The following is an 11567-nucleotide window of genomic DNA, read 5'->3' on the forward strand; positions in this document are numbered from 1 at the left end:
ATAATAATCCTTGGGTGCATCCTTGATGCATCCTTGGGTGAACTAGATTATAGAAACTTGGGCACAGAACAGGAGATATGCCACATTTAACCAACTCAGCAGTCTGACACCTAACCAGCTCATCACACTGGACCAAAGGTGACCGTGTACAGAGAAAGAGGACCTGGGTTCATGATCACTGCACAGCTGCAACCAGGAGGAGCCAGAGGTGTAGAATATGGAAATGGTCTCCCGGAACTCATTGTAATATGAACCGCCTTCTTGGGGACAGGTTATTAATATGTATAGGTGTTCCTAAAGCTTTCATGAATATGTAACACTTTACTGCATTTAACTAAGCTCACAGCTACTGTAATTTTACACACGTATTAGGTGAAATGATTCCCTGTGTGTCCGGCGTCGTAAATAAATACATACCTTCCTTATAACCTCAAGGGCTGTTAGGTCATTCCGCGCCTCAGTGTCATGCAAAAACAGCTTGAAAAAAAACACTTTCAAGGAGAGTAACGGACACAATAAATCTCACCTCCTTCCAACCACAGTCTTTTCTTTGATGGGGAAAGAGATGCCTCTGCCAGATTTAGTATTTCCTCCTCTCCTTCACAGCTCATTGTAAGAAATATAAAGATGATCATTCATACTATTTCCTGTAAGATTCTGAGAGTTCATCGTAGAGACAGAAACTCAAAGGATAAGGACACAGACCATATTAGTGTGCTTAGAGATTCATACAATATAAACTTTTCATGTAATCTTAAAATAAAAGTTAACCCTGCTTTACAGATAAATATTTTGACAAAATATATTGTGGTGAAAAAAAATTGCTATGCACAAGGGATGTTGTCATAATCCAGAAATGACTGCGACTGAAGATAATCGATTGCTAAGGTTGGAATTAAAGCAGAACTGGGGCCAAACACCAGGAAAATACCAAAACTTTATTAAAACACTTAATTCAATGTATGGGAGAGAGAGAGCACAAACAAGAGAGGAAAGAGAGAGAGCATCACCACCATAGATCTAACAGTGTCTCATAGTGTAGAACCAGTCATGTAAACATCGTCTTGTCTGGAAGACTGGGGTGAGGCAGGGAGGAGCAGGGTTGCAGCTCTAGCTGCAAAGCACCCGTCATGAGTTTCTGTAGTCTTCACCTCTGTAAGGACTTCTATCTGTTGCTACCCTTGCATCATTTGTGATATGTTGTTACACTGTGCATGCACAGAGCAGCCAGTCAGCACGTCTGCACTGGTCCCACCACAACTGCCTGGTACATGCAGCTCCGTGTGTGTGTGTGTTGACCAGCCTGCAGGGGCCTCAGTTGCTGAGAGCTCCCATCTCTGCTTCTGGGCAGACATGCTCCAGTCCTTCTTGTGGTGTATCAGAAAGTGGGGACTGCTGCAGTTTCCCGTGAGTCCAACATCCATCAGCTTAATGCTTGAGACATAAAGTCCATCTGTATGTTACAGATGTACAGGTATGAAAATTTGGATCCCAAAAAAACTTATTTACACTGTTTTATCAACATACATTTCCAATTATTCTAATAAAGTTCCAGATTTATGCTATCAGACATAGGAATATTATCCACCCTGAAATGACTGCATTTGAACAGAAGGTATACTGATTGATTATGTGATAGCATTTTCTTCTAATAGCAGTACTTTGTGTAGTTTAGAGAGAAGGATTCCCATGGAATCTGGGGTTTTGTAAAGCTAAATCACTGGTTTTGCCATCTCCAAATCCATCCTAAAATCTCATTTATGCTTCATTGCTCATAAGAACAGAAAAAAAAAATAATTAGTTCTGTTGATAAATAAGCACATTTACAGTGTGCATATTCCTCAGCTAGCAGGCAGATAGTACTGCTGTCATCATTTTCCTCTATATCGTTTTCCTCTTTCTCTGTCAGTGAGGTGATAAATAACAAATTGAGTTTTGCAGTGAACAGTCTTTCAGGGTTTTGGGGGTTTGATTTTGATATCTGAAATACTTGGTTGTACTGAATATAAAACTGGATTACTTAAATTCCATCTAAGCTGTCTCAAGAGAGGTTAGCATTTAGTTGGCCTGAACTTACAACATCTTTTGCTGATGAATAGACTCAGAAAATTCATCTTTTTCAGACTACCATGGCCACAACCTTCCTTAGCTGCATTCTTTCTTCTCATCACATGGAATGACTTGGGTAGATAATTGGTGTTACAGTCAAACAAGCTATCATAGGACAGAAGCAGGTCTGTAAGACCTGTTTTTAAACAGCTTATTTATCTATTTAGGTCAGCTTATTTTAAACAGCTTATTTTATCTATTTCATTACTTAACGACAGATCCATAATTTATATTATTTGTATTGTAGGTTAATTTTTCTTCTCTGTGATAGAACATTTTAAGCTTACAGATATTTATGAATTATGATAATAGATTGAGCAGTACAAGAAAAATCAAAGTGCACCTCACAGAGTGTATTGCTAATGATGGATTCGATATCATAAAGGAACTCACTCAACTCAAACTAGCAGCAGGTACACTGTCACATTGTTACCACAATGGTATTTTTTTATTCCATATATTGTCATTAATCAAGTACTTCTAAAAATTTCTTTTGTTATTATTTCTGCTTTTACAGTGGATTCAGGCTGATCCAAAGGTGCAGGAAATATCAAACCCCAGTTACAGAAGGTGTCGTTATAAGAACTGATTAAATTCAAGAAAAAATGCACATCTCCCTTTGTTTAACAAATATCGCTTGGTTGTTCAAAATAAAGCTGAAAATCTGAAAATGTGAGTATCATAAAAACTCCTTTTTCAGAGTGACTCTTCGATTTACTAAAAACTAAAGAAAATAGCAACATTAGTGTTTAATCTGATGTAATAAGACACTGTTGCTTAATCCAGCCTATAAAATTATAATTGAGTGAAACATACTAAATTGAGCATAAAATAGGGCAAAGATGAAAGAGAAGGCATGAGTTTCTAGTTGTTTCCATACAGTGGAATATACCTTGGTCACCCTCTGATTTATAAGCCAGCAATAAAGCCATTTCAGAACTATATGCATATTTCTAGTTAATTCTTGGCAAGTTCACTTTCATGTGCCAGATGCTCTGCATTTTGCAGTAACAATCTGTATCTCTTGTCTGTTTTATTTCCTGCCGCACTAAACATATCTATTCATGCTAAATATCTAAATGCTTGTTGATGTGCAAGTAAGTAATCCGACAAGCTAAACTGACAAGATCAGACCAGTGGAAAGTTTTCGTTACACATTTTCAGATGGACAACTTCTGATCTATCAAGCAGTTCATTAAGGTGGAAATGCACCACTGCAGCCAGCAGTTTTGCCTTTAGTTGAATTGGTGCAATAGCATTTTGCCCCAGATTTTTCCAAAGGTTCATACTTTTGAAAGCTTGAGTCACAGTTCTTCTGCCATTGCTGCTGCTTCTGGGAAAAGCTAAGCAAAACAAGAAGTGTAAGTTGTTGGAGCAGCTGCCACCTGTGCTATACATGGTTGAATGGAAGCTACTGTCATGCTAAATTTCTCTGCTTTTGTATGCCAGGAGACCCACGCTAACCTGGACCACCACATATTTTCTTCAAGGTTGCACAGGACCTGTGGCCTCTGGGCCTTTGTTCATGTTCCTCATCACAGTGTGATAAGCTCTTTATATCCCAACAAAAATTTACTGTGGTGGTAGCTTTCGCTGTAGTTTTCTGAGACAGAAGAAAAATAAGCTGGAAAACAGAAAAGTTAGAAAAAATTACTGAGACAGGTTTTTTAGCGTTAAGATCACATCCTCAGCTGAAGTAATTTAGGAAGGCTTAGCAGTGTCCATTCATGAATAGTGACAAGTCTTTTGACATATATTAAGAATCTTTCTAAAGATTATGTCTTATGCAGGCCATCTGTCATTACACCCAAATTCTTCAAATATTACAAAATATATTATTTTGAAAAGTATTAAAAGAATGGCTCACAGATAGATTGTGTTTAGAAATTTTATCATGTTATTTAACTATTAGCTTAGATTTCTAACTTAAAGTAATCCCGCTTGAAAATAATGACTTCACGAAGGCTTATTTTGTGCTGCAGTGAACCACAAGAGGAATTTTCCACTTCCTCATTCATATATAGCTATTATTTATATAACAATTTGAAAAGAGCCAGGAAACCCCCTGATGAACATTTATATGTTCTTCCTGAAAACTTCTTAGTTTCGAGATTTCTGCTAAATGTAAGCAACAATTTACTAAATACCTGCCCATAGCAATGTCTGACTAAATAATGATCACTATGCTTTCTTCATTATCATTTTGAGAAAGGGCGCAAACTAACTTCTGAATGGAGAACAAACAAAGGCAGGAATAGAGTAGAACTTAAATGGGGATGACCCCCCTTTCTCCCCCTCCCTCCTTCATCATGGAAGGAGTAGACACATCTCCCTCTCTCTCTGCTACGTGAGGCTAACAGCTTCTTCTGTTTGGCCCCAGAGCACCCTGGCCAGGGCCGTTAGGAGAAGGGAGTGCTGGGTGCCCGCGGCCAGTGTGGGGGATGTTTGGAAGCTTCAGAGGCACTTCACAGCCAGGCTGGGTTGCAGAGAAGCTTCTGGAATGCCTACAGTCAGATCTGATCAGCCTATAAAAAACGGGACTCTCGTCGAGACTTCGCCCATTGTCCCGGGTCTCTCGGAGCACGAGTGAGATGCTGCCACTGAGAGCCCCCCACAGGATGGAGGCTCCGCTTGCCTTGCCACCACGTGTGTGAGGAAAATTTCTCCTCACAGGATTGTGAGTGTATTTACTTTCCACTCACATATGCACATGCAACTTTCCATGCTCAATATGAGCACGTGTAAAATTAATCCTTGCACAATTGCGAGTGTATTTTCCTCCCATGCTTCCACATAAGCACGTGTAATATTCTGTGCACATTTGCACATGTATTAGCCCTCACAGGATTGTGAGTATATTATAAATTTACCCTTGCAGAATCATGAGTGTACACTTTCCGTACTCAATACGAGTACGTGTATCTCTTTAAAATAATCCCACACCATGTTTAGGCAAGTGTGTACTCTTCCCAGAATTAGGGGTGTCTCCAGCATTGTTTTGGTGATGCCACGTGTATGCACTCTGTGGACCGCCTGGATTATTAGTTGCTGCCCCTTAATAATTTTCCTTGACTGATATCTGAACCTGTATTTAAGTCACTTTTGGAGTGCTAAAACCCTGTTTCTCACCGGTTTAATAAAAGTTGTTTTGGACCCTTAAACTAAACTTGGGGTGCCTCTGTGACATGGGGTCAGGAAGGTCAAGGCACAGCTGTAGCTGGACTTGGCAAGGGATGCAAAGAATAACAAGAAGGGCTTCTACAGGTATGTCAACCAAAACAAGAAGATCAAAGAACGCGTGCCCCCCTAATTAACAAGACTGGTAAACTGGTAACAATGGATGAGGAGAAGGTTCAGGTTCTCAACAGCTTCTTTGCCTCAGTACTCACTTGCAAGCTTCCCAAGCAGAAAATCAATTGCAAGACAGGAACTGGGGCAGCAAAGTGAGGATCTGGTTTGTGACCACCTAAGGAATCTGAACATACATGAATCTATGGGACCTGATGAGACGCATCCCAGAGTCCTGAGGGAATTGGCTAATGGAGTTTCCAAGCCACTCTCAATTATATTTGAGAAGTCATGGCAGTCAGGTGAAGTCCCTGGACACTGGAAAAACATAGCATCGCACCCACTTTGAAAAAGGATAGAAAGGAGGACCCTGGGAATTACCAACCTGTCATTCTCACATCTTTGTCTGAGAAGAGCATGGAACAGTTTCTCCTAGAAACTATGCTAAAGAACATGGAGGACAGGGAGGTGATTTGAGGCAGCCAGCAGGGTTTCATCAAGGGGAAGTCCTGACTGACCAACCAAGTGGCATTCTATAATGGAATAACTTCATCTGTGGACAAAGGAAGGCTACAGATGTCATCCATTTGTAATTCTGTAAAGACTTTGGTATGGTCCCCCACATCATCCTTCTCTCTAAATTAGAGAAATATGTATTTGATGGGTCGACTCTTTGGTGGACGACAAAATGGTTGGGTGCTTGCATCCAGAGGGTAGCGCTCAACAGCACAATGTCTGGATGAACACCGGCAACAGCTGGTGTCCCTCAGGGTTCTATACTAGGACCTGTATTGTTTAATACCTTCATCAATTACATGGACAGTGGGATGGAGTGCACCCTTAGCAAATCTGCAGATGACACTAAGTTGAGTGGTGCAGCTGACAAACCTGAGAGACAGTATGCCATCCAGGGGGACCTGGAGTATCTCAAGAGGTGACCCATGCAAACTTCATGAGGTTCAACAAGGTCAGGTGTAAGGCCCTCCAGTGTCAACACAGACTGGGGATAAAGAGATTGAGCAGCCCTGTGTAGATGGTGGGGGTACTGGTGGATGAAAATTTGACATGACCCAGCAATGTATCATTGCAGCCCGGAAGGGCAATCATATCTTGGGCTGCTTCAAAAAGAGCACAGCCAGCAGGTCGAGAGAGGTGATTCTGCCCCTCTACTCCATGCTGTTGAGATCTACCTGGAGAACTGTGTCCAGCTCTCGAGCCCTCGGTACAGGAAAGACATGGGCCTATTGGAGAAGGTTTAGAGGAGGAACACAAAAAATGATCAGAGGGCTGGAACATCTCTGCTGTGAGGAAAGACTGAGAGAGTTGGAGTTTTTCACCCTGTAAGAAGGATGAGGACAGACATTTTAGCAGAGTGTGATATGACAAAGAGTAATGGTTTAAGGAAGAGATATTCAGGCTAGACACGAAGAAGAATTTCTTTACAGCGAGGATGTTAATGGAACAGGTTGCCCAAAGAGGTGGTAGATACACCATCCCTGAAAATATTCAAGGCCAGGTAGGACAGGACTTTGAGCAACCTGTTCTAGTTGAAGATGTCCCTGCTAATGGTAATGGGGTTGGACTAGATAACCTTTGAAGGTCCCTTCCAAACCAAACTATTCTATGATTCTATTAATCTATGATTAATAACAGAAAGGAAATAATGAAATCATATTGCTGTCACCAATTTGCAAGAAGAAAGCAATATTGTGACAATCATCAAATCAAGATTTCTTCATCAGTGTATTCCATTTTAATACTATACCTCTTGTTATTGATAGAGAATACACTTTTAGGATGATACCATTCTATACCCACAACAACAAATATCATGCATGTGCCATGCTGGGATATGGCCATTTCTCAGCAGGTTGAAACAGTATCTCAGCAAGGCACTCAGAATATCTTATTCTTTAGTATTATAAGTATTTTCCATTTGCTGTTAGGAGACAATTCCACATTTTGTTAATATGAATATTAATGACTAACACTAGCTTTTGTGCCAGAACACTTGCATGAATGCCAGCTTTTTTTACAAGTGATTTATTTTTCCTACTCACAGATTATTGCAATTTTCTTTTCTTCTTACTCAGACGTTTAATTCATTTGGAACCCACAGAATTTTTACACCAAGAGAAATTAATTTTGTAAACATGCAAAAGCTGAAATTTTGGGGAACTTCATCAGGGTGCTGACACTGACTTTTGGTGTATCTTTGAAGCAGTTTTCCTTATGTTTCCTATGACCTATTGGCAAACCTTGTCCAGCACGTAAAGCTGAGTTTAAAACCTGTCAGAAGAAGATCACGTTCTCCAGTTCCCTCAAGGAAAAGCCAAGATATAGCAACTCAGAGAATACAGACTGTATATGTGTCATATCTTTTGGCATTTCCTCAAGGCATCTTAGTAAATATTGTGCTTATACGTTTCCAGCATTGCAGGCGTGCAATTTCATTTTTCCTAGTAATATATGTAAATAATCTTGTAGAAAAAATGTTCTTCTAGTACAAGAATAAGGAAATAATTCCTAACTTTTTGGACCTTCAAGACAATCTACATGCTCTTTATCTTTCATATAATCTGCTTTGCTTGGGTGGTTGGAGGACATTCCTAAGATGCTGAAACATATTGTCTGTCAGACAGGCTCATGCTCTCATGTTGCAGTATCTGAAATGTCCTGGTTAGACACTATGCACAGTTTTATGAAATACTTGTAATGTTACTAAACATCTTTTCTACTTTCTTTTATTGACATTGAGTAGGTACCTTCCTCTTAGTACTCAATGTCAATTCTATTTTCCTGCCTTAACTGTGTTGTTGATAACATTATTCAGCAAAACAAAAACATCTTACAGAACACTCGAGCACTGCAGCTCGGCAAGTGGTAAATGATTTGTAGGAATTAAAATCTTACAACATCATTTCAAAGGCTGAACAGTTAGATGAACATTACCACAAATTAAAAAATAAATTAAAAAAAAAAAAAAGAGAAAGGTTATATGATAACACTAATACTTTTTAAAATTCTCTCATGAAGGCCTCTATTTAAGTTTTATTTTCAAAAAAAAAAAAAAAACAAAACAAAACAGAACAGTCCACTTCCATGGAACTCAAAACTTTTCAGCCCTTTCAGGCAGTAAATAACAGTTTTATTGTGTTATCTGGAGAAATAAAGTATTATGCTTTCAGATTTTTGTATTCAGCTGCAGATTTGCACTGGGTTTAATACCTCTTTATTTTCCATGTAAATGGATTTTCAAAATTGTTTCTGTGGAAAAGTGAAGGCATTTTTTTTCTATTTTTCCACTTAATGTCATTGAGATGGCATTTGAGTGAATTATGAAAAATCAGGGACCTGAAAGCAGCAGCCCTGCTGAAGTTCATTGTATAGTCAGAAGCAATTTCTGCAGAACAATGAAAGAAAATCTGATAGATCCGGAAATGTGCATAGGGAAAGCAAGAGTACTTTGTTATACTAATAATTTAGTTCTCATTTTCATCTTAATTCTTCATATTTTGTTGTGTTTTGCCCTCTTACAAAAGCAGAAGTATGAAAATTACCCACTAGCACAGACATTTTCAGATAGTTTCCACCATACTTATATTTCAGTTTCCTGCAGTTTGTTACAGCAGAAGGTTAAATCCATTTCACCAGTTTTCAGAATGGCAGTGAGTAAGCATGTCTTTTGCTATTAAGAGAAGACAAGTGAAACAACAGGTCCAGTTCAGCCAAAGCATTCTGTTTCTAATTCTTACAAAACTAATTCCCACTGAAATCAAGTATATCTGGACGTGGAAACAGCTTTGTGATCTGGAGCCTTTGGTGTCTTATTTACATAAGCAGACACAACTACCATAGACTTTGTAGCAAGTCGTGGCTATCGAAATCTGCCTCTTGAAAGACCTAAGTGTTTACTGATTTTGTGTCACAGATATTATAATATAATAAAGGTCTGAAAAAAAAACATGAGCAATTTAAACTGTAAATAATAACCAAAATCTCAATCATTTGATTTTTGCTGAAGGAAAAGGACTGTTTTCTTAATTGTCAGTATATAAAGTAAGTCATACATATTAATTATTTTTGGATTTGTTATTTTTAAAAAGGAAAGTAAAATTTTATTTCTGGATTGCAAGCATGATGAATTAAATATATGGCTATGGAAAAGAGTTTCTATATGAACCAAAATCACCTATACTCACATGACAGAAAAAGAGGAAAACTTAGCAGATTCATCAGCCACATGAATATTTGCAATTTCTGAAAACAGGCTGTCTTCTCCCGTTGGAATGCTTCAAAAGTATCTGAGTCCAGGCAATGCCAGAGATGGTTGTGTGGTGTCAGAATGAGACTGCTGGAGGCTAGCAGAGAAAGACACAACACAGAAAACACTCAAGTTTCAAGATTTCTAACTTGTGTTCCCATGAAATCTGTGACTGCCAGCTTAGCAGTGTCTGCTTATACACTTCGTTTCACTTCAGAATTTACAACCAAGTCCCAGAGGCTGCTTAGCTTGTATTGTGGACCTATGTCTAGTGGAGTAAGGAGGAGAGAATATTAGTCACACATAAGTTAGCAGTCTTCTTTTGGATATGTCTTTTCTGTGTGAAAACTCAAAGTATGTTTATAGTTTCATTCTGAAGGTATTAGTAGGACCACAGTATTTTGACACCTTCAGGGAGGCTGCAATTCTCAGTCACCAGAAACTCATTACAAAATTTATTTTTGCTCCTCTCTGTGGATTTTCTTCTACAACTTTGAAAGTTTGCAGTCATCTGAAAGTCATGTGTTAAAATAATTTCAGTGTCTTCAGCATATATTTCTTTTCCCGGTGTCAATGAGTGTGGCTGAAGAAAAGAAAGAATTTGCAAATACTGCAAATGTAAAGGTAGGCACTGAATGTACCACTATGGAAATCAAGCAGACTAGTTGAGAAAGGTTCTGGCAAGCTGGAAGTAATCATCAAAATCTTGTAAAATTGTTCTAAAGTATCATATTGGGAAACCAAAGAGGAAAAAAAAAATAATTTTAACCTATGAAAAGCCTGAGTATCCTCTTGGTGTTTCAAGACTTCTAGCATTATGCCATCTCAGCACTGTGCTAATTAAAACTTTCTGAGATTTTGCAAACAACCAGACATTGGTTTGCCACATTTTCTTAAAAATTCTTTGAGACTGACAATTTTAATATCCCAGGAACAAATGAGGAACTTACAGAGCTCTTAGAGGAAAAGCTTCACCAGTTTTACTCTTTTGGCTTGAGGCACAGTCTGAGAACAGCTTATTTTAGGAAGTGTGTTGAGTGTCCCTACCTCAGTAGCCAACAATTGGAGCAGTAATAAAATTCCTTTCATAGCTAGAAACTTTATATTAATCTCTCAAAAAGCTGAGCACAAAGAACTTGAGAAAAGTGTTTCTTGTTGCTGTCCATCTGGATTTCAGATCAACAAATGGATGTCTCTAGGTAGTAGCTATGATCTCATCAGAATACAACATGACAAATGGCTTCATAAATAGTTAACTCTAGAAATTATTAGCCTTTGTCATGCAGATAAAATATTATACATCACATAAGAGTCATGACACTCGTTTCACAAACATTCCCAGCTTTTAGGGATGTTTTCTTGTGAAGAAAAAGGGCATAGAAGATTCCTATCTCTTTTTGAATAAGGAAGACCGAAAAGAACAGAGAAAGAGTGTCATGTTTGTAAACTCTGTCAGAAAACAACCATTTGTTATCTATGTAAACTTAGAAACTGTGATCTGTGCCACTTCAAGACACAATTATTAAAATACATTACTGTGATACTGCCTTCTGTTCCCAGTTCAGAAACACAGGCCAGCACAGAAAGCAGAATCTGTCCCTGGCTACTTTCAGTTACACTAGCTGCAGCCTAAAGATCTCTACAATTCATAAAAGCCAGCCATTACTCTTCTGTGTGAATTTCAGATGCTGCTATCTGAGATGCTGTGCACAAACCCTCTTATATGTTGCAGTGACTAAGGTAAGTCATGGTCATGTACCTTCAGGTAATATAAATAAATGAATATTTTGGTTTTAATTATTCAAGTTTTGCTTTCTAAAATTTCTCTACTGCTGTGTTATTTAGAAGAAAGAGAGTAGGAATATGGTTCAATGAAATGAAATGAAGTGAAATGAAATAAAATAAA

This window comes from Nesoenas mayeri (assembly GCF_963082525.1).
Source record: "Nesoenas mayeri genome assembly, chromosome: Z".
In the NCBI taxonomy this organism is placed as follows: domain Eukaryota; kingdom Metazoa; phylum Chordata; class Aves; order Columbiformes; family Columbidae; genus Nesoenas; species Nesoenas mayeri.